Source organism: Stegostoma tigrinum, unplaced genomic scaffold (genome assembly GCF_030684315.1).
Source record: "Stegostoma tigrinum isolate sSteTig4 unplaced genomic scaffold, sSteTig4.hap1 scaffold_236, whole genome shotgun sequence".
NCBI classification, from domain to species: domain Eukaryota; kingdom Metazoa; phylum Chordata; class Chondrichthyes; order Orectolobiformes; family Stegostomatidae; genus Stegostoma; species Stegostoma tigrinum.
In genome coordinates this window covers 176287-200557 of record NW_026728170.1, presented here as the reverse complement: position 1 = coordinate 200557, position 24271 = coordinate 176287, and the positions used below count along the sequence as shown (strand labels likewise).

General features: G+C 42.6%; 2 long non-coding RNA genes across 2 annotated transcripts; one reads left to right on the top strand and one right to left on the bottom strand.

The window, feature by feature from the left end:
• The first annotated feature begins 651 nt into the window (after positions 1 to 651).
• LOC132207978 (uncharacterized) lies at positions 652 to 6105 on the top strand. The gene is made up of 2 exons (XR_009444063.1): positions 652 to 3264; positions 4534 to 6105. It is a non-coding gene; the product is annotated as an uncharacterized LOC132207978 (long non-coding RNA).
• Positions 6106 to 6401: 296 nt separating this feature from the next.
• LOC132207977 (uncharacterized) lies at positions 6402 to 12166 on the bottom strand. The gene is made up of 3 exons (XR_009444062.1): positions 12085 to 12166; positions 11614 to 11723; positions 6402 to 8603 (listed from the first exon to the last, which is right to left on the bottom strand). It is a non-coding gene; the product is annotated as an uncharacterized LOC132207977 (long non-coding RNA).
• Positions 12167 to 24271: the final 12105 nt, after the last annotated feature.

Here is a 24271-nt window from a genome sequence, read left to right as displayed (position 1 = left end):
CTGCCCAGCCTCTCAGGAAATAAACCCTGGGGGCAGTCAGAAAGCATCTGCCCCTTGATCTCAGTTGAAATCTCTTCAATTTCTCTGGGTTTAAAACCAGGGGAAAGTGCTGATAAAATGGGGAAATGTTGGAGGTCAGTCAGTGGCGGGATTGCCTTTGTTTCTGTTTATTTTTATTTCCATTTAATTTGCTCAATTTCTGTCTGTCTGTTTTTCTCTCTCTCTTCCCCCACATCCCCTCCCAAAAAAACAGGGCACCTCTGTCTCTCTCTCTGTCTTTCTGTGCTGGGGCAGGCGGGGAGATATCTGACACTGAAGCTTGCAGACAGAGTAAGGCACACAGATTCTGGGATTGGGGGTGTGGGATGTGTGAGGGGGTGTGAATCCCAGCCCTGGAGTAAATATCTCTCCTGCCCTTCCCCTCAAACAGAAACACTGGGACAGCCCTGAGGCAGTTTGAGACATCTTCCTGTTCCCCGCTCTCTGGGTTTAAAATCAGGAGCTGTGCTGATGTTTGGGTGGGGAGGGCGGGGTGGGGTGGGGTGAGGAGAGTGTGAGACTGTGGGTGTTCAGGCATGTTCAGCAGTGGGATCTTGCTGTGCTGGGTGGGGAATGTCTCAGATTGCTGAAGCAGCAAGCGGTGAGATTTTGCTGTGCTTTCGGTGCTTTTTAAAAATTTTAATCCATTTTCATTTCTCTCTGTCTTACTTCCACCCCCAAGGAGATTTTATTCAGGAGCTGAAACTCGGGATGATGCAGAGTCAGAGAGAAGCAAATCATTCTGCAGTGAGGAATCGTCAGACAGGAGCTGGGACCAGAGAGAGAGAGACCGAGAGAATTATAATCAACCATCTCGTGTCCTTGTCGTTCAATTCCACACTCACATGCTCATGGGGGAATGAATTATGGGGCTCAGGCAGTCTCTGGAGTTTGGACCACAAGGGCGTGAGACCTGGGCTGGCGCTTGGGGGAGACAAAGGGACAAAAATGGGGCTGCTGCACAGTCTGATCCCACAGATTTTACTGCCTTCCTCTGCCTTCATACTCCCAGCTTCTTGTCTCTCTCACAGCTTTCTATAAATCCCCATCTCCCCTCCATCCTTCAAATCTCCCCCTATCTACTGCACACAGGCTGTTAAAAGCAGAACAGAGTGGGGATGAATTCACAGGTTGATGCTAGGGTAATAGAATGGGGATGGGTTCAGAGGGCAGTGCTAGGGTAACAGAATGAAGATGGGTTCACAGGCCAAGGCAAGGAAAACAGAGTGGGAATGCATCACTAGATCATTGCTAAAGCAACAGTGTGGGGCGGTGTTCAAAGGCCATAGCTGGTAGAACAGAGGCGGGGTGCGAGGAGAACAGAGGATGCATTCACAGGCTGCTGCACAGGGACATACTAAGGAAGGGTTCTCTGGCCTATGCTAGCACAACAGAATGGGGATGGGCTCACCGGCCATTCCTAGGTATAATAGTGTGGGAATGAGTTAACAGGCCATTTTCTATGAGAACAGTTTCAGCATACGTTCACACATCGCTGTTAGGAGAACAGAGTGTGGGATGGGTTTATAGTCTATGGCTAGAGTAACATTGTTAGGATGGGTTCATAGGCCATTGCAAGGAGAACACAGTGGGAGTGGGTTAACAGATCATTGCGAGGGGAACAAGATTAAGATGGGCTCACAGGCCATTGCTAGAGGAACAGAATGGGGATGGGATCATAGACTATTGCTATAAAACTAAATTGGGATTGGGTTCCCAAGTCACTGCTAGGAGAACAGTGTGGAGATGGTTGAACAGTCTGGTGCTAAGGCAAAAGCGTGAGGATTGGTTCACAGGCTGGTGCAAGTGATACAGTATTGATGGTTTCACAGACTGTTTCTAGCAGAGCAGATTGGGAATGGGGTCACAGGCAGTTGTCAGTGCAGCAGAGTGGAGGTGGTTTCACAGGCCGTTGCTAGGGGAAGAGAGTAGGGATTGGCTGACAGGCTGTTACTAAGAGAACAGAGGCAGGATCAGTTCACACGTTGTTGCTACGAGAACATTTTGTGGATGTTCAACAGGTTGTTGCTTGGGGTACATTGGAGATGTGGTCACAGTCTTTTGCAATGAAATTGGGGATGGGTATGAGCCTGTTTCAAGGGGATCAGAGTGGGGATGGATTCATAGGCCTTTCCAAGGGCAACCGTCTAAGGATCTGCTCATAGGCCTTGACTCGGGCAAGACAGTGGCAATGGGCTCACAGATTGTTGCTGGGGGAACAGATTGGGAATGTTTCACATGCTGTAGCTACAAGAAAAGACTGGTCGTGTGTTAATAAGTTGTTGCAAGAAGAAGGGAATGCAGACGTGTTCACAGGTCATTGGTAGAACAGTGGAGATGTGTTGACAGGCCATTGCTAGCTTAACAGAATGGTGATGGGCTTACAGGCTTTTGCTCTTGGAGAAGAGTGCGGATGGTACACAGGGAGAGAAAAAGTGTAGAACCGACACAGAGAGAGATCAACAGACAGACCGAGAGGGAAACAGAGGGATGCACAGATTGATTTGTTGTCACATGTACTGAAATACAGTAAAATGTTTTGTTTATGAGTGGTCCAGATCAGATCGGAGCCAGGCAGAGTCAGCATGGTTTACAAAAAGGAAGTCACGCTTGAGGAAAACGTTCAATTAAAAAAAACACTAGCCCAATCACTGTAACTCCTGGGAAACTCGGGCTGCAAATCACAGCACTCGGTCCCCACTGAAATCAACTGATTCACAACACCCCGATTTTGCATCTCTTTTTGCTTCTGGCCCTGTCTCACCTTCACCTCCCTCAGCCCAGCCAGATCCAATGTCAATTAGTGTTCAATGCCAATGCAGGCCAATGGCAAATCCAATGTTTACCTGGAAAGCGAGCTGGAGGAACATAAGACACAAGGTGTTACAATGTGATGGGGTTGTCGATGACAGGTTAGAGAGGCACAAGGATCTCATCTTTATGCTCCCATGTACTAGTTAGATGAATATGCTCAGTGCACATTACCCCTTCTACATTCATCAGTCTTGTGCTTGTGTTTAAGTTTTGAAAATGGCTTTGAATGTGAGACAAGTGGAGCTGTAACAATCCCGTGGTATTCAGCAGCAAAAAAAACCAATCAGGCTTTTCCAAAATGGGTATCTTCTGAGATCGTGAGCCACATGGAAGAATGAGAACTGTCTCACTGGGGCTCGCCATGTCTACTTTCAAAGTCTGCTCGAAGTGATCAGAAACTTTGCTGAATTTGTAAGTTTATCGAGAGTAGTGCTGGAATACAGGGAAATTGCAAAGTTTAGTCATTTGTTAAACAGAAGTTGCAAGAATATATCCAACTGTTACAGACAAGCCAATTTACTTTGGTTGCTTGGAAACTTGTAGACGCAACGGTGAAGGCAAAATGAAGAGTTACATGGGCAAAGATCAGTCAATTCATGGGAAGTTGCCATATATTTCTCCAGGAGACATGATGTTAGTTAACTTGCTGTTAATGACCTACGTTTTCTTTTCAACGTGTGAAATATGGGGTTGATCAGAGGAATACAGTTCATGTTTGTCCAAGACTTCCAGAAAGTATGTGATTCAATGTTATTGAGCTGACCCGTGAGCTTATGTATTTGGGGAAAATAACTACAATAACAATACATGTACAAAATTGGCTGAGAGAAAGGAAATACAACAGTGGCTTTGGATATTTTTTGGGATAGTTGAATGAATCTATTGAAATTCCCTCGGTGGCAATGTTGAGACCCTTGTGTTTTCCAAATCTATATTAATGCTCTAAACATAGGACTACAGGGAACAGGATCAATATTTGTGCATACGTTAGGATTTGGAAACAGAGAAAAATGTGAGCAGAATGGTACAAAGAAGAACAACACAGCAAAGGAACAGGTGCTTTGGGCCACCAAGACTGTGCTGATACATGATGCCTTTCGAAACTAAAAATCTTTTGTTTCTGTGCAATCCATATCACTCTATTCTCTGCCTATTCACCTATCTCTCATATCCACCTTTACCACCCCCTCTACTAGTGTATTCCAAGCACTTACAACCCACTGTCTAAACGCTTGCCTCTTACATCTCCTTTAAACATACACCCTTTTGCCTTAAACTTAGATCCCATAGTAATCGACATTTTCACCTGAGAAAATACTTCACTCTCCATTCAATCAATGCCTCTCGTAATTTTCTGGAAACTTGTGTAAAGTTAGTGGGGTGTGTGGATCAGAGGTGGATGAATTTCAATGTGGAGAAGTGTCAGGTCATACATTTTAATGGGATGAATGTACATCAGCAATATAAAATAAAGGGTACATCTCTAAAGGGGTTGCAAGGATAGAATGACCTGGGTATATATGTGCATAAGTAATTGAACATAGAAGGACAGATTAGAAGAGAACTTAATAGAATCTACAATATTATATTATTTAATTATTTATTAATTACATGGTTTATTAATTTACTTATTTTTTCTCAACGGCAATGACCTGGGTTTTGTTTCTCGGTTTCATTCAGGCACATTAGGATTGCAGCACGAGCAAGTGGCCAATTTCTGGTTGGGTGGATGGAGAAGCCTGATTCATTCATATGAAAACCTAGGATAGAAACTTATGGCCCTGAGGAGACGCTATCCTCAAATTGAGTGACTGCTGGCCACGCTGAGGGATATTGTACAGCAGGGAGAATAGTCAGTCATCCTGAGCTATGAAGAGGGGATGTTGTGAACATCTGTACTGGACTGATGGATGGATTTTTGAAACTCCTTTTATCAGAGCTCAGAGTGGCTGGTACACACAGCAAAACCCAAATCAATTGAAATGATTATCTCTTCTGAATGGCTCGCTCTGGCTGATGGAGATTGATTTTACAAACTAACTCATAGAATTTCCACGGAGTAACCTCAGTTACATCACCCGATTCCAAGGGATTTCCTTAATTTTGAAACTATTCTCTGACATGGAACTTTTGAAATCTTTCCAGCTACAGGTTCCAGCAGATTGTAATATTGTAATCAATAAGACTGTTTCAGGGCTAAATATTTTTTAATGAGTCATTAATAATTTAAGGATTTTATTGTTGTCCTGTGTTATTTGGGAGAGGTTCAATGTCTCTGCATCTGGAGTGACACCTTTGCTGTGGGATCTGAATCCATGTTCATCTATTGCTCTCTTTCACTGATGTTTGATGACTAGCATCGGAATGGTGGGCAGACGGCACACTCTGTGCTGTAAATCTGTATAACTCTGTCCATCTGTATGGTTTTATGACCCTTGCTTTCCTTGATCACCTCTCTGCCATTGTCGAACTTCCACTGCCTCCAATCCTGCATGTATTTTAGATTCTGTTTCAGGCTATACATTTACTGTGTCTTCTCCCACTGCCCATCCCCTCACTATGTGCGACTGGCTTACCAGCATGATGTTCCCACATTATCTTTCACAGGAATTGTTTCTTAAGTGCAACAGTTCACCTGTTTTCCACTTCGGAGACAATATTAACAATCACATTCTGCAGCATTCCTCACCTCCACCTAAAGGTTGGGAGATTTTGGCAAACAGCATTTTCTTTTGTCTCTTCACAATAGATAACGCATTAGCCACAGCCAACCAGTTTGTGCTTACAGTGCTCAAATATTAATAGTGCCCAATTAATATTAATAACACCTCCTTCAACTCAACCAGACAGGGGCCAGCCCTTCTTTAGTTGAGGTCTCCAGTGATGCTTTGAAAAATCAGAGTCAATCTGTCTGCGTGAAATTTAAACAAAGTTTGGTCATCATCTAACTGGTGCATTTTCCTTTGCAATGCCTTGACCAATCAGAGTCTATTATTCGCCCAGGTCAGTACAGTATAAAACGTTTGCTCCCTTTCCATTGGTGCTTATTGTGAATGAACCGAAGTGTGCAAGACAAAAAGCTTTGATGAAACTTGCCTTTTTTGCATACAGTTGGACATTATTGAACTGTTGTACATTGTTGTGGCTCGGCCTCTCTCACAATGCCACCACACAAGGCCTTATAGATGATTATGGAGGAACAATGTGTATTGTGGTTGATTAATTATTTCAATAAATAAAGAGAGGACAGAACTGTGAGCATCGGCCCCTTATAAAATGAGCTTTGTAAAGGGTAACATTGAGGAGCTAGGAAAGGGCAGGAGAGTTAAACAAATACTTTTCAACAATATTCACATTAGGGCATTCTTGCAACTTTAAAATACACAAATATAGTCAAGCAGCAAAAAGGGGAGGAAATAACCATAACAGGAGAAAACATACTGTGGTCAATGAAGTATTTCAAAAGATAAAAAGAGAAGAGAGCTGTGAACATCGGCCCCTTAGAGAATGAGATTTGTCAGTGATAATGAGGAGCCAGGAAAGAGCAGGGGAGTTAAACAAATAATTTTAATCAATCTTCACAGTAGGGAACACTTACAACATTACAAAAAAATTAAGTAGTTCAGCAGCACAAAAGGGGAGGAAAGAACCATAATATTGATCAGAAGAGAAAAAGTATTTGTGAAAATAATAACCATTGACAAAGAAAATAGTGGTCGGCCGTTTGGTCATTCAAACCTGCTCCAACATTTAACACGATCATGGCTGATCATCCATCTGTTCCTGCTTTCTCTCCATACTCTGATCCCTTTCACCCCAAGGATTATATCCAAATCCTTCTTAAATACATTCAATGTTTTGGCTTCAGGTGCTTTCTGTGGCAGATAATTCCAGAGGTGAGGAAATTTCTTCTTATCTCAGTCCTAAATAGCTTGTCGATGACAGGTTAAAGAGACACTAGGATCCCATCTTTATGCTCCCATGTATGCCCATATCCTAAAAGTCATGGTTCTGGACACCCTGTTTATTGAGAACAGCCTTCCTCTGTTTATCCTGTGTAGCCCTGTCAGAATTCTTTTGTTTCTATGAAAGACCACTCTTCTGAACTCGAGTGAATATAGTCCTAACTGATCCAGTCTTTCTTCACATGTCAGTCCTGTCATCCCAGGAATCATTCTGGTCAACCTTCATTGTACTCCCTTCACAGCCAAAGCATTCTTCCACAAGAATAATGAGACCAAAATTGCACACAAGAATCCAGCTATGGGCTCACTGAGACCTGTGGAATCACAGAAGGACGTTCCTGCTCCTGAATCTGAATCCTCTCGTTAAGAAGGCCAAAAGAAACTAACTTGTGCTTGGGACATTTGAAAACAAAGTGTAAGTTTTGTGTTAAATACAAAGCTAATTTATTTGCCTTTTACTCAGAAAATAAAAACCTATATTTTCAGGAAAGTCAATTTAACATCAGTAGAAACAGACAACAATGAAATGTGTTCATTACCGAACATAATTAATAGCAAAATGCAACCACTGTGGTTATTTGTGAATTCACTCATGTTTTTTTTGGGGGGGGGGGCAGCAGGGGGGGTTGTCGGGTGTTTGAGTGAATCCCTTCCCACATTCAATGCAGGCGAACGACCTCCCTCCAGTCTGAACATCACTGGCATACAATGAGGTGAAATGATCACCTGAACCCAGTTTGAAAGTGAAAGCACTGGAACGGTCTCTCACCTGTGTCAACACATTGATGGATCATCAATTGTTGAGGACTTTTAAAGCATTTTCTGCAATCTGAACATTCAAAGTTATTTCAATAATGTGAGCAAGTTCATGGAGGCTAATTGTTCAGAATCTTTATACCATTTCCCACATTCTCTGGTCAGAATGAACTTGCTCGTGTTTCAGCAGGTACAATGATCTGACGAATCTCTTCCTGCACATGAAGCAAGTGAACGGTATCTCCCCTGTGTGGATGCATTGGTGTACAGCGAGGTTACATATTCATCTGTACCCAGTCCCATCATGAGAGTATCTTATTGGGCTCTCAACAGTGTGAACATGTTGATGGGACATCAGTTCTCCAGAACATTTACAGCATTTCCTGCAGTCTGAACATTGAAAAAGGTCTCTCATTAGAATGAACTTTCTGGTGTTTCACCAGGTCAGATGAGTGAATGAAACACTTCCTACATATGGAATAGATGAACGGTCTCTCCCCAGTGTGAATGTGCTGGTGTATTGGGAGTTTAGATGATCGCTTGAACCGAGTCGCACAGTGAGAGCACCTGAATGGTTTCTCACTAATGTGAGATATTAGTTCTCTCGAACTTTTCTCGCAATTCCTAGAGTGTGGATATTTTAAAGGTCTCTCCCCAGTGTGAACGTGCCGGTGAGTCAGCAGATGGGATGAGTGAGTGAATCCTTTCGCACACTCAGAGGAGATGAACTGCCTCTCTCTTATATGAACTTGCTGGTGTGTCAGCAGACTGGATGATCAAATGAATCCCTTTCCACAGTCAGGGCTGGTGAACGGTCTCTCTCCAGTGTGACCACACTGATGACTTTCCAGGGAAGATGGATATTTGAATTCCTTCTCACAGTCCTCACGTTTCCATGGTTTCTCAGTGTGAACACTGGTTTTGGCTTCCATGATCAAAGCCTGATGATATTCAAGACATGATGAATTCAACATTTCGTTAGAATCTGCAGCGAGATTTGAGTTCACTGACTGCAAATGCTCCAACTTCCTGTAAAATGAATAACAGACAGTAAGAAGAAAATATGACCCACAGGGAAAAAGGCAGAACTTTAAAACTGGACTGAATACATCTGATCATTTGTGCAATAGACAGTGGACAATGCGACCATGAAAGCTCTTGGATTGTTATAACAATAGAACTGGTTCAGTATTGAGCTTCAGTGAAAGGAACTGGCTGCCAAATCTGGGGCTGCATAAAGGTGTTCTTTGTGGGAAAACTGAGAAATAGGGAGAGCATTAATGGAGATGGGCTTCATATGGGCAGCACGGTGGATCGGTCGTTAGCACTGCAGCCTCACAGCACCAGGGACCTGGGTTCGATTCCAGCCTTGAGCGACTGAGTTTGCACATTCTCCCTCTGTCTGTGTCGGTTTCCTCCCACAGTCAAAAGATGTGCAGGCTCGGTGGATTGGCCATGCTAAACTGCCCATAGTGTTCAGGGGGGTGTGGGTTATTGGGGGATGGGTCTGGATCTGGGTGGGATGCTTCAAGGGGCGGTGTGGACTTGTTGGACCGAAGGACCTGTTTCCACACTGTAGGTAATCTAATTCATCTGCCAGTAATTCTAACAACCTCCCAAACTCACCAGACAGAAACACAAGATCAGGTGGTGCATGGAAAAACCATCACTTCCAGGACTCTGAGCAGCAGATTCAGACTGGAAAAGATTATTGACTTGCTCAATATGTCAGAATGCATTTTATTAAAAATTAAACCTGCTGAAAAAATAGGGATTCTGACAGTCAGAGTTTATTTTAGCCTCTAGTTCAGTTAGAATGTAATACTTTGCCAATGATTTTCTGTATCATATAACCTACTCTGCAAATAACATCTTTCTTCAGGCTATTTTCAAGTTTTTGCAAGAAGAAAATAAATGATGAATCATTTGTACCTTACACATTTTAATTACTGTCCTCACTGCTTATGACGGGGACTGTACCACATAGTGAATAGAAAATACAGATTGGGCTATTATTCTGCAGAAAAAAAATCCATTCCGTTTGCAAGCTGCGCCATGACTTTCATTTTAGCTTCCCAACCCAGACAAAATCCTCTGTTAAGAACAAAGAACAACATAGCACAGGAACCAGCCCTTTAGCACTCCAAGCCTGTGCCTGCACATTCTAACCCTCCATGCTAAAAATGCCTTGATTCACAGGATCCGCATTCCTCTCTTCCCTTCCTGTTCATGTATTCAGCCAGGTGCTTCTTGACTGCTGCTGCTGCGTCTGCTTCCATTGCCTCCTGTGGCAACACATTTCAGGAACTCAGCAACCTTTGTGTGAAAAGCTTGCCTTGCTTATCTCTTTCACACATTCCCCCTGCAGCTTGAACTTGTGTCCTCTAGTAATTTATCCCTCTGCCCTGGGGGGAAAAAAGTCTCATACATTCCGCTCTATCCATGCCATTCACGATCTTATAAACTTCTCTCAGGCCACCCTCTCAACCTGCTGCGTCCCAGTGTAAACAAACCAAGTCTTTCCAACCTTTCTTCAATGCTGAACTCCCCCATAACCATGCAACATCCTGGGAAACCTATTCTATACCCTCTCCAAAGCATCCACATCCACATGTGGTGTCCAGAACTGAATGCAATATTCTAAGTGTGGCCTAACTAGAGTTCTACAAAGCAGCAGCATAACTTGCCTGTCCATATCGCCATTGCACCTTCCAATGAAGGCAGTCATCCCAAAGGCCTTTTATACTAAATTATCTACCTGCACCATCACTTTCAGTAGCCTGTGGACCTGCACACCCAGATCCTTCTGCATATCAATGTTCCTAAGAGTTCTGCCATTTACTCTATAATTTAAACCTGTACCTGACTTTCCAAATTACATCCCCTCATATCTGTCCAGATTAAACTACATGTCATCTTTCTGCCCATAACTCCAATTTATCTATACTCTGCTGTATCATCTGACAATCCTTCTCACTATCTGCAACTCTACCAACCTTTGTATTGTCCGCAAACTTATTGATTAGACCAGCCACGTGTTCTTCCAAGTTATTTATATAGACCAGAAACAGCAGAGGTCCCAGCACTGATTCCTGTGGAACACCACTAATCAAAACCCTCCATTCTGAAAAGTATCTTTCCACTGCTACACCCTGTCTTCGATGTAGCTATCTCTCCAGCTCATGTGACATCATCCTTTGTACCAGTTTGCCCTGATAGACTACTGCGCCATTCTAATGAAGCTCGCACGACTTGAACGCACAGCAGCTTTCTTTCAATTTGGCACTTTCCAATCTTCCAGATTGAATGTGGAATTCTGCAGTCCCTGAACCATCAAACAGTTATAAGGATCTGGAAAACTTGACCTGGAAATATGCTGGTACTGATGTCATGTTCAGTCTGTTACTGCTCGTCGTCAATTCCCCACTCAGTGGAAATAGTTTCTCTGTAACTCCGCTAACAGTCACTAATCATATTCCCAAGACTTTGATCAAAAATATTTCTTATTAATCAATTTCCAGGGATACCTCTCACAGAATGAAGTGATGTGTTTTAGCAGAAGGGATAGGTAGAGGCAATAACACAACACTAAAGAGTGTGCAGATTCTGAGGGATTCACATGCACAGATATTTGAAAGTAATAAATAGATTAATTCATCAAAGCAAATTTGATGTTAATTGATTTCAAAAAAATACTGAATCAGCATTTGAGAGAAAAATGCAAAGGTGCAGGGATAAAACAAGGGAATAGGACTGACTGGATTGCTCCAGACATTTGGCATGGGCTAAATGGTTTGCACTTTTTGATTTTTTTTAATATGGGCCTTCTTGTATTCCAAACCTACAGATTCAGTTATCAATCAGGTGAATCTGTGCTACATCCACTCCATAGTTGTTAGACCGTTCCTGACAGCAAGTCCGAGAACTAAAAACAGCTAATCAACTGTAATCTAACCACAGATAGTGTATCTCATTTTCTGATATCTCAAATCTTTTCCCACTGGCGCGCACACACACACACACATACATACATACATACCTGAAAGCTACCACATTCAGATGCTGATAACATTCAGATACTCATCAATCGAGTTACTCTTTCACTCTTTCTGAGGTTCAAGTCGGCCAAATTCCTCTGCTGACATTGATCTGTAAGAGTGTAAAATCCATCACGATCAATCCAGGACAGAGATTCAGAACAGAAAAAGAAAAGCATTTCTCTTGGTTTGAAGTTGCTGTTCGTAAATCCTGCTCGCCTTCCCCTCGCCCCGTTCCCAACAAGTAAAGGACATGCGCACTCTCCGGTTCCAGTTGGCCCCGGATAAAGATGGCGGGCTCACACGGCTCAGAAAACATTCGCGGCGCCCAGCCCTGCCTCGGCTAACAAAGGAATTCAGCAATTCCAGTCTATTCGTGACAAAACCGGGATCGGTATTTTTCAATTCAGTGACGGTGGCTACTGTCAGATTTTAAAAAGCCTCTCCGCCCACTTCGTGGAATACTCACTCACTCGATTTCTAATTTTCACCTTTCAAATCCTTATCGCGCCTGCTCCTCATTCGATTCCTCCGGCTCTCCTTTGCCTCCGGTACTGCGCATGTTTGAAACGCGTCAGATTGCGCGCGCACAAGTGGGCGTATACATTCAGAGATAATGGGGACTGCAGATGCTGGCGAACCTGAGATAACTCGTGTGGGTCTGAAACATCAGCTCTTGTGCTCCTCAGATGCTTCTTGGCCTGCTGTGTTCATCCAGCTTCACACTTTGTTACCTGGGCAAATGCATTCCCGCCCAGAATGCTGGGAAAAACACGCTGCCATTGAGCAGCAATATTGATATAACGAAGATATGAAGGAATATGCCAGGACGAAAGATGCAGGAATCCATTGATACAAGTGCATGGTCCCTGTCTGTCCTGGTTCTAATAAACAACAGAACAAAGAGATATGAACACACACTCAACGGATAAAGTGAACAAAATATACACCTTTCCTGTGTAGAATATTTGAATTTCGCCGCAAGTAGAATGCAATTATTGGTGATAAAATCATTTCAAATTTCAAAGCTGAACGATGTCAGGTAGGAAAACTAAATAAATCCGTTCTCACACTGAAGTGTGAAGAGTCTTCCTGTGCGGTGACTGTGCTGATATGTCAGTAGTTTAAGATGTTCAGGCAAGCGTGAAATGTTACACACGAGCTTCAGAAGAGACTGAGATGTCAATCACTTCCTGTCATGAGTTTCATTGCCTCAGCACTCTTTGAATAAACAAAAGCAGACTCAATCAACTCGAAATATTCAGCAACAGTTGAGAGAGAAATGCACTTTATATTACATGACTTCTCTGCATCAGTCCACAGAAAGGGAAAATTAACTCTTCTTCTCAAGCCAGAGACTTATCATCGAGACTGAATATTTCCAATATCTTCTTGTTTTATACTCAGTCAAAGAACTGATTTCTGAATTGCACAATCAATTCATTTGTGACTCGTATCTGTTTTTTCTGTGTCCACACATTAGTGGAAACATCTTCCGTGATTAGTCTGTCTGTCAGGCTCAGCACAGGAGTTAGATGACAGCTCCAAGAACAAATCAAGTCAGCACTTCTATCCTTTGTTTTAAGATGTTACTTTTCTTTTCTCTGCAAAGAGAAAGAGCGTCCAGAAATGCTGCTTGCCTTGTGGAGAGAGAAGATTTTGGAGACACAGTAAAGGAGTACAAGTCCAAAGAACTGGACACTATCGTGGCTTGGGCTAACAAGTGACAGGTATCATTTGCTCCATATAAATGGCAAGCAATGACATTCTCAAATAAGACAAAATATAATCACAATTCGTTGACATTCAATGGCATTACCGTCACTAAATGCCCCACTGTTAACATGCAGGTGGATTCCATTTACCAGAAACTCAACTAGACTTACCACAGATACACAGTGAATACAAGTGTAGGTCAAAACCGATGAAATACTGCCGTCAGTAACTCACCTGCTGACTTCCCAAAGCCTGTCCATCTTCCATAAAAGTGAAATGGAATAACTTCCCACTGGATGGGTGCAACTCCATTAAGACTGAAGAAGCTTGAGACCATCCAGGACAATGCAAACCACATCACTGGCACTACATCCATAAACATCCACTCCCTCCACCACCAACCTTCAGTTCCACCAATGGGTTTTGGGTCACCTGATACACAGGAAAACCAATGACCACCATTCCCCCTGCTGATCGCTCAGTATCCTGACTTGGAAATGTATCGCAATTCTTTCACAGTTGCTGTGTCAAAATTCTGGAATTCCCTCCCAAACAACATAGTGGGGCGAATTATAAAACTAAGACCGCTGCAGTTCAAGAAGCCATCTCACCACCACTCCCTCAAGGACAATAAGGGATGGGCAATAAATGCTGGCTAGCTACCAACATTCACATCCCACAAACAAATGAACAAAAAAAAATGGTGGGCTGCTATCTAAGATGGAGGAGGTAGTTTTTTTATATTAATGCTAAATATATTGATGGTCAACAAGAGAGTCAAAACGTTATTATGATAAATAGCTTGTGGAGTTGAAGCTACACTCAGTTCAGACATGATTTTATTTAATGACCAAGCAGGCGAGAGTGGCTAAATGGCACATATCTGCTCCTAGTGCTGACATGTACATGTATAGTCATATTGATGCTATTCACAGACATTCGGGTGTAAGCTCAAAAGATCAAAATTTAAGTAAAAGCTGAGACATTTGACTGAATGAAATGAGACGTCTGTTATCTGCTTGGGATGCTTTTCCTAAATGTGTCCCTGTTAAGCCAGTGTGGTATCAGGAAGAGACCGTGAAAACAAGAGATGGAGATCAATTTATTTTGAAAGGGGGAGAAAAAAGGAATGCACTTCCAGGCATTCTCCAGGTGATGGTGTTTCTCCTCATCTCAGTCCTAAAATATTTACCCCATATCCTTAAACTGTGGCCCCTTGTTCTGTAATTCCCCACCATTGGAACATCCTTCCTGTATCTAACTTGTCCAGTACTGTTTGGAATTTGGAGATTTCAATGTGATCCCCTCATTCTTCTATACTCCGGTGAATACAATTTTAACCGACTCAATCTCTCTTCATACGTTATTCCTACCATCCCAGGAGTCAAGTTGGTAAACACGTGCTGAACGCCGTCAAAAGGAAGAACACTTTTTTTCAGATAGGCATGCCAAAACTGTACACAATATAACAGGTGTGGACTTACTTAGGCCCTGTGTAACTGCAGCAAAGCATTCTTGTTCCTTTATTTGGATCCTCACTCTGTGAAGGCCAACAGATAATTTGTTTCCTTACTGCCTGCTGCACTTGTGCACTTACTGTCAGCAACTGGTGCGCAAGGATCCTCTGGTCTCATTGACACTCCCATGTGCCATTGAAACGATAATCTGCCTTGTTTTTTTATTGCTACAAACTAGATAAGCTTACATTTATCCAAATATAACGTAACCAATATTAATTTTCACTTACAAAGCTTCTCCAAATCACACTTCAACATGTATGCACCCAGCTTTGTGCCATCTAAAAAGTTTGAAAAATTATATTTAGTTTCCTCATCTAAATCAGCAACATACATTGTGAACAGCTGGGGTTCAAGAACAGATCCCTGTTATACCCCACTAGTTACTGTCTGACATTGTGAACAGCTGGGGTTCAAGAACAGACCCCTGTTATACCCCACTAGTTACTGTCTGACATTGTGAACAGGTGGGTTTCAAGAACAGATCCCTGTTATACCCCACTAGTTACTGTCTGACATTGTGAACAGCTGGGGTTCAAGAACAGACCCCTGTTATACCCCACTCGTTACTGTCTGACATTGTGAACAGCTGGGGTTCAAGAACAGACCCCTGTTATACCCCACTAGTTACTGTCTGACATTGTGAACAGCTGGGGTTCAAGAACAGACCCCTGTTATACCCCACTAGTTACTGTCTGACATTGTGAACAGCTGGGGTTCAAGAACAGACCCCTGTTATACCCCACTAGTTACTGTCTGACATTGTGAACAGCTGGGGTTCAAGAACAGACCCCTGTTATACCCCACTAGTTACTGTCTGCCATTGGGCAAAAGACACATTTACTTTGAATCCACGTTGACTACGTGCTGACCAGTTTCGTAACCAACTCATTACACTCACCCCAATCCCCTGCATTTCAACCGTACACATTAATCTCTAATCGCTTCTTCAAAGGTCTTCATAAAACCTAAGAAACACATCTACTGGGTCACCATGATCAACTCCACTTGTGACATCCTGAAAGGCAGTCATCAGATTTGTCAAGAATGATTTGCCTTTTGCAAATCTATGGAGACTGTTTGCTTCTGTTATTGTATTCTGCGTACTGTGCTCCAAAATTCTTGGCAATGGAATCGTGCATCTTCCATAAGATTTATCTCAAACTCACTGGTCCATAATTAAAGGGTTTTCCTCTTCCCTTTTAAATCATATGATTACAGTAACTACCCTGTAGTCTGGAGGGACTGTCAAAGTGTCAAAGAAATTGTGGAAGATAGCCAGCAATTCATCCATTATTTTGAAGACCCCTTCTTTAAGACAACTGGGAATGTATGAGCTTTTGATCCCATCAATTTGTCTAAAATCATTTCTTGTGCCATTATAAATTCCCCTGTTTCTGGCTGGAATAGACCTATATTAGTTACAACCAATCCTTTCCCCTTTATATACACACAGAGTGTTTCCAGTCAGTTGTTACATGCCTGCAAGTTTACTCTCATACTCAACTTCCCCTTTTTATTTAATCTCTTGGTCCCCCTTTGCTGACTTCTAACCCGTTCCCAATTCTGAGATCTATTTTTTTACTTGCCAATCTGAATGCCTGTTTTTGCATCTAACATTGACTTTAACTTGCCACTTACGCCATGGTTTGGCCGTTCTTTTCCTTGTCCTCTTGCAGCATACAGGAATGACATTTTTTGTCGTTCACTGATTCACTCTTTGAATGTTTGCCATTGTTGGAACACTATCATGTGAGAAACATTTCTCAATCCATTATACCCAACCTCATGAAGAATTCTGTTATTTTATGGTCATTCATCCCCAAATGGCCTTCCACGATGACATTGTCGATTCTTCATTTCTCATTGCTTAAATACTCCAATCGAAATGTTCTTTTCACTCGTTGGTTCCACAAACTATTCATCAAGAAAACCATCCTGTACACACTATACTAATGGCCCGTCCATGGTATTGTGGGTATTTTTATTCACCATATCTGTATGAAGATTAACATCTCTCACAACGATAGATATTGTTTTACCACATGCATCTCTGATTTCCTGCTTAAAGCCATCTCAAAATCATCACTACAGTTTGGTGCTCCATATAACACTCTACATGTAGATAATTGAGAAACAAGGAAATAAGAGTGTAATATAAATAAATAAATAAATATAAATAAGATTCTATACTGCATGAGTTAGTATCTTTCATCAATAAGATGTGCACGTCCACTTTAAACAGTAATACAATTGCATCACCGTTCGGGAACAGGATTACAATTACTCTGAACAAATTACACAACTTTGGAGACATCAACAAGACATACTACCAAAAAAAAAGTGAAGCCAGAGGGATCCAACACACCCCGATTCTATGGACACCCCAAGGTACACAAACCAGGGGTCCCTCTCGGACCCATTGTCCCACTATCAGGCACACCAACATATAGACTTGCCAATGAACTACAACAAATTGAAATACTTTGTGGGCACTGCTACCCACTCACATTCACTCATCCCAGGAATTCCTCAATATCATTAAGGACAGCAGGAGAGAAGATGATAAAGTAGGCAGGCAACCCAGGAGACCAACAACCTCAATAAAGAAACCAACATGAAACTACTAGATCTGTGCCTCACAACACACTTCACCTTCAATGACAACATATGCAAAAAAAAACAATCAGGACTGATTGCAGAAGCAGTAATGCAAAAGGTTAAAATGGACAGCACTCCCCACTGGTTTGAATTAATTGGCTGATTCCAGTTCGTTGCCAAAACATCAAAACAAGCCTAAGGTTTCCTATCACACAGTTAATTGATACACATTTCCGGTTTAGAACTGGCTGTGCATCATCAGCTACATGCAGGCACATTCTTTTCTCTCTGTGTATAATTCCCGAAGCTAAGAAAAGCACTTTACCTCTTAATGAGGCCATGCACTCTTGACCCATCCATTATTTTACAACAAATTCCAGATTCCAGCCTTCAAATTCACGATTTGAGTTGGTGAGCTTTCAGCTGTGATGAGTGAAAAAAAAATTCCACACTCTCTCCACTGTGGCTGCATTGGTGTTTTGACATTTTAGATGAATCTTCACAGACTCTTCCACACAGAGAGAAAACGTGGGCTTCTCCCCAGTACGAATGCTGTTTCTTCCTTCAGTGTTCAAAACCTTCTAACAATTTGGTTATGATAAAGACAGGGACTGTCAGATCTGGATATGGTTTCATCTGCATCTTAAATTGCAAACCAACCTTTCAAACAGAAAAGAAAAAGACAGGAGAAAACAAAAGAACACACACGGGTTGCGAAATTGAGAGAAATTAATCTGGCCATTTGTGAAGCCAAGACTTGGGGAAAAATTAAAATGTAAACTGTATGAGTACCATAAAAATCAGTCAGTATTTACACAAAACTACAGAGGTGGGAGATTCGGGAGCCAACGAGCTTTCTCCCCAAACAATTTGATCCCTTTACTCCTCAGAACTAAGAATAGATGTAGAAACAAAATGCTGTAAATACTCAGCAGTCCTGGCAGCATCTGAAATTGTCCTTTTCCGCCCATTAATAACCTTGAACTTCAGCCTCAAGTTCTGTAGTTGCCTCCTCAAATGTCTCCAACAGTCCCTCCTTTTCAAAATTCCCCTTCAAAAGCTGATACATGTAACAAAGTTCTTGATCATCAGCTTTATGTCTCTTGGTGGTAAATCCTGCGATATCATATGTCTGTGAAATTCCAGAGAGCATTTCGTTGTCCTGAGATTGCTACATAAATGTCAATTTTGTTGGGTAACTTATACACCTATCAGTGTTCGTTCATCATTACGGTGTGAGAATTCTCAGAAAGAATGCATATGGATGCTCATGGTTCACGTGGTCCGCTCTTACCTGCTCACAGACTCCCGGGGATTGACCATATTCCCTGGTCTCTTGCTCCTTAAACTTGTCCACATTCAAGAATGGAGTTTTATTAAAAAAAATAGCTAGTGGAGCAAAATGGAGTTAGAAGGATGCAGGGAGAAAAGTGTTTAGAAACGCTTACCAACACAGCTCCAGTAAGAGAGCCATGAGAGGAGGAGAAAGAGGAGCAGGGAAGATGCCTACACTTATATCACTCAAAACCTGTTCCTGGAACCACTTCAACCCCGCACAGCTGAGAGAGCCATTTGTCAGCTGGCAACTTCCTGAAGCTTGACCCAGTCCTGTTCAGGAGTGGGTCAGACCAAGATGAGCCTCTGTAACCAGTTAGGTGGGACGGAGGAGTGGGGGGGAATCGGTGTTGGATGATCTCCTGCCCTGTTTCTTATCCCAAATTGACCCTCCCTCACCATCCCGATGGCCCTGTAAACACAGACTGTAGATACCTGATGGGCCTTGGTGTGCAGACTCAGTCTGGGCATTTCTGGTGCAGAACAACAACAACTGTTCTGTCCTCATTCTCTGGATTGTTCCCATTTCTCCATTCCCAGTGAGTTATACATTATGCTGTTGCTCCCGCCCCCCCTACTTATTCTGGCCGCTCTTCTCCATTTCTGTGGTAGTCATGGAAACTTCAAAACTAGCAGCAAGTACAGACCACTCGTCCCTTCATGCCTGTTCTGCTCACCAGTATGATTATGGCTGATTGTCCAGGTCAGGAACCCCATATCCTTCGATTCCTTTGGCCTTCAGAACTATACCTAACTCCTCCTGGAAAACAGTGAGTGTATTCGACTCAGCCATGTCCTGTTGCAAACAATTTCACGCACTCGGCATTTTCTGAGTTAAAAGAAAATCTTCTCACCTCAGTCCAAATGGTTTTCATCTGGTCCTTTTCTTTCTGTTTTTTTCACTGATTGTCTTTACTTTGCATTCGGGGTTGCTAACGGCCTAGTCACGGCCTTCATCTGGACACTTCTTTTATCTCTTTACTTCTGCACCATCATCCCCTCTGATTTTGCAACGTGAACCCTTTTGTCAGTCAATAATTCCTGCTCTTCACCCACTCATTCATTTTGTTCACTGTCACCCTCCACTCCTTGCTCACTGGCCTGAACATTCACTCAGTTTCTGTTCCCACAGACGTGGCTGGATTCATGGTCCACATATCCAGAGCCACAAAAGGGACCCTTCGACCCATTGAGTCTGTCCCAATCAAAACACCAACAGACTAACTGCTGTAATCCCTTTTCCAGCACCTGACCCGCTTCCAATTCTTTGGCATTTCAGGTATATACCTGAATACTTCTTAAGTGTACTGAGGATTTCTGCACTTACCACACTTGCAGGCAATGGGTTCCAGATTCTCATTGCACTTCGGTGAAAAAAAGTCTCCCATTTTTGCTAAACTTTCAGTCCTTTACTTCAGTTCATGCCCCCAGTCATTGATGCCTCCAACAAGGGGAGCTATTCGTGCTGCCTCTTCTGTCTATGTCCCTCATCACTTTTACACATCTCAATTATGTCCCCTCTCACTTCTCTCTGCTCCAAAGAAACTAACCCCAAACTTTGCGGGCTGTGTGGTTCCCTGCTGATGGAGAGTGATTCGATTCTACCCTGCCAGACATTCTGGGGAGGAGGATCTGCCATTGCCAACAAATACTTCCTGCACACCCAAATCAACGCTGAGGTAGGCCATAGTCCCTCATTCGCTAGAGACCCCAAGTCTGCATCCTGTAAGTGGGAATGGGAGAAACGGCAAGAAAAATGGGGAACGAAATAAATCTAACACTTGCAGAGAACTGAAATCCATCAACCCGACCAATACAGGGCCAGACAGTTCAGAAACGCTCACCAATTCGAAATCCCAGGCTCAATATCCCCACAGGCCTGTCACTCACACCCGAATTCCCGCCCAGTTCAGAGCAAACCTCCATCTCACAGCTTCCAGATCCTTAATGCAGCCATGCCGAGGAGTGGGATAGTTCAAATTTAGTACCTCAATACCTCACTGAGATCTTCTTTCACTGACCCAATCATATACTTTTTTTCCCGTTGCTCCCTTCCTAGTGATTCCAACCTCCTGCAGTGGTCCCTGTCTCGCAGTTTAATGAAAGAAAATCCTCCCCATTCCTCTGGTGATCTTGTTGGAGTGGGGGGAGAGCTGCATCAGACTGTGTCCTGATTTGCTGATTGTCACTCAGATTCACGATTAGTCTTTCAGATTAAAACCATCGGCAGTGTTTTCCAGTTCTCTCATCCTAAAAATGGCCTAAATCATTTAATTTGTCTGTAATTGTTAGCCTCCTCAGAAACTGTGATTAATTTTCGAGCTCTTTCTCAGTTGGGAGATGATTCCGATGTCGTTGGAATGTAACCACCTCCCCGATTCGATCACAGTCCTTGGTAGTAATAGGAAATCCTCAGTAAACATAAATGGAAACTGTGTGGAGGGTAGAAGATAGATAGAGAACAGATATAATGCAAAATAATTTTTTAAAAAACTGGAGGAACTGTGCATGCTGTAAATCAGGAACAAAAAGAAAATGTTTCTGGAATAGTTCAGCAAGCCTGGCAGCATCTGTGAAGAAGAAAACCAAATCAGAGCTAACATTTTAGGTCCAGTGACCCTTCGCAAAAATCTAAAGAACTGCAGATGCCATAAATCAGGAACAAAAACAAGTTGCTGGAAAAGCTGACCAGGTTTGGCAGCCTCTGTGAAGAAGAGTCAGAGTAAACGTTCTGAGTCTGTTGACCAGAGAAAGGGTGAGTATGGATGGACAATGCTTTTCAAAATGTGAAATATCTAAGTGGCTTGGTATCGTGCTAATGAAGATCAACAGCATCCTGACTCGTGTGGAATTCTGGGTCAAAAATCAAGCTCTGACCAAAATACGAGCTGGAGCAGAACAGGTACTGTAATAAACTGAAACAATTTCATTTCTGACAAAGAGCCACTGAATTTGAAATTGTAACTTCTTTCTCTGTTCTGATGCTGCCACACCTCCAGCATTTCCCTGGCAATTTCCTTTTCTGTTCCAGCAAAACGCTTGCTCTGTTATTGATAATTGGCCAACACCTTCATAAATGCCTTTGGTTGGCGAGACACCTTCACCTGAATAATGCTGTAACGCTATCGATCCATTTTCTAGCTTAAGATGCAAATACCAATTCCTACTGGCTGATGGAAGCAGAAAAACCCACAATTCCAAAAGGCACAGAAACCGCTCTCAGTACAATAGTCGGCTTCCTGTGTGGGCAGCACATGCTCAAAGCGATTGCAAATCGTGCGGCTGGATCTGCAGAGAAGGTTATCAATCAATTAGCCCAACCAATGGGAGTGAAGGAGAGGCGGGACTGTATGGCCGCGCGGGAGCGGCTGGTCCTCCAACCAATGGGAGTGAACGAGTTGTGTTTTGAATGACAATCCAACAGCTTTCACGACAAATTTCACGACGACCAGCCCCACAAATATCGTTTCATTCAGCTCCATTTCACAACCTGCCCTTTGCTTTTGTGTGCTCTCTTGCATTCTATTTTCTAGTTTTTTAAATTAAATTTCAGATTAATAAGCTACAGACAATATTAGAGGAAGGCAGCACGGTGTTTCAATGTTTCGCCTTGCTACCTCAGACGGCCAGGGACCCGGCTTCGATTCCTGACTTGGCTGACCGTGTGGGTTGTCACACTCACCCCGTGTCTGCGTGGGTTCTTCCCACAGATCAAAAATGTGCAGGCCAGTGGATTGACCATGCTAAATTGAATATTAATCCCAGGAGTGTACAGGTTAGGTGGTTTAACCATGGGAAATGTAGGGCTATGTGAATGGGATAGGAGGTAGATCTGGGTCGGATGACTCTCGACGGGTTGGTGCAAATTTGATTGGCCAAATGACCTCTTTCTGCATTGTAAGGAATACATGATTGGATGTGCAGTTGGGAAACTCAACCCAAACAGCAGATCAGAATCTGACAGACAACCAATTCATAGAAACCTGAATATTCCTGGATTTTGAACATTAAAGGAAATATCACTGTTCACTTTGGAGAGAAGCTATACACATGTTCTACGTTTGGACAAGGATTCAGCCGATCAGAACATAAATGTACTGTTGACTCAGAGAAACCTGTGATATGAAGGAAGCATTGGATGGAGTGTCGTATCCAGGACCAAAATTTGAATGAGTGTGAAAATATTACATTGGTTGGAGTACTCCTGATCAAAAAAAGAGGATGATTGTGCTTATTGGAGTCCAATCATCTCAGCCCTAGGGCATCTCTGCAAGAATTCCTCAGGGTGGTGTCTTCAGCATCTCACGCCTTCAGCTGCATTATCAACGAGCTTGCCTTTTTCAGATGGTCAGAAATGGAGATATTCCCTGATGATTGTACAATATTCCAGGCTATTCAGTTTGCCTCAATCACTGAAATTGTCTATATCCATGTCGAGCAAGACTTTGACAAGATCGAGTCTTGGAATGATTACAGGCAATTGCCAGGCAACGGTCATCTGCAACAGGAATGAATCTAAGGAACTTGCAATGACAATCAAGGGAATTTTCATCATTGCGTCCTGCACGATCAACATTTTGGAGTTTTCTTTGGCCACATACTGAACGTAACCAGTCATATAAACTTTGTGACTACAATAGGTCAGAGGCTAGGAAATTTACAATGACTTCACAGTCCGCCCACCATCGACAAGGCATGTGTCAGCAATGTGATGGAATACTCCCCACTTGCCTGGATTAGTGCAGCTTCAAAAATACTAAGCAACTCAAATTCATCCTGCACAAAGCAGACCATAATCTTTGTCCATGAATCAAATTATTCAATAAGGGAATTAGTCTATTAGCTGCAAAGGAACAATGTACAGGTTTAGAGGCAGAGGCAGGAGAATGGTATTGGGTGAGATATTCTCTTTCTGAAGGCTAGTGCAGATAGTATGGTCAAATGGTTTCCTTGTGTGCTGCATCAATTATGTGAATCAAACTCCAATGACAACCTTCAACATTCTCTCCCTTCAACATTGGTGGAAAGTAGCAATAGTTTTGACCAAGACCAATATGCACTGAAGTAACTTCTCTAGGATCATTCAACACCACTTCCCGAAACCAAACTGCACTCAGTTGGTTTGGTTGTAGAGAGAACCGAATTCCCTGTGTCCTCCATCACTCCTCCCTTGGGAAGCAGTTACCTCAATGTCCCCACTCTGCTGCAGACCTTTTCCTTTTCCAAAAATATACTTTATTCTTAAAAAAAAGTCTTGTGTGTATGTATGTGTGTGCATATGTATATACACAGCAGCACATCAACCAAACATACATTACCCAACAAACGGAGACTAAAACTTTCACTAAACTAGTGACTGTGTGATATACAGCCCATTCAAATGATGCAACTTCAATTTATGTGAAGGTTGAGCCAGAAACTGATCTAATTTTCAGACTGCATTCACTTTTTATAAAGACTCAGACTTTAGTCAGGCTCTGAATTTGACAAA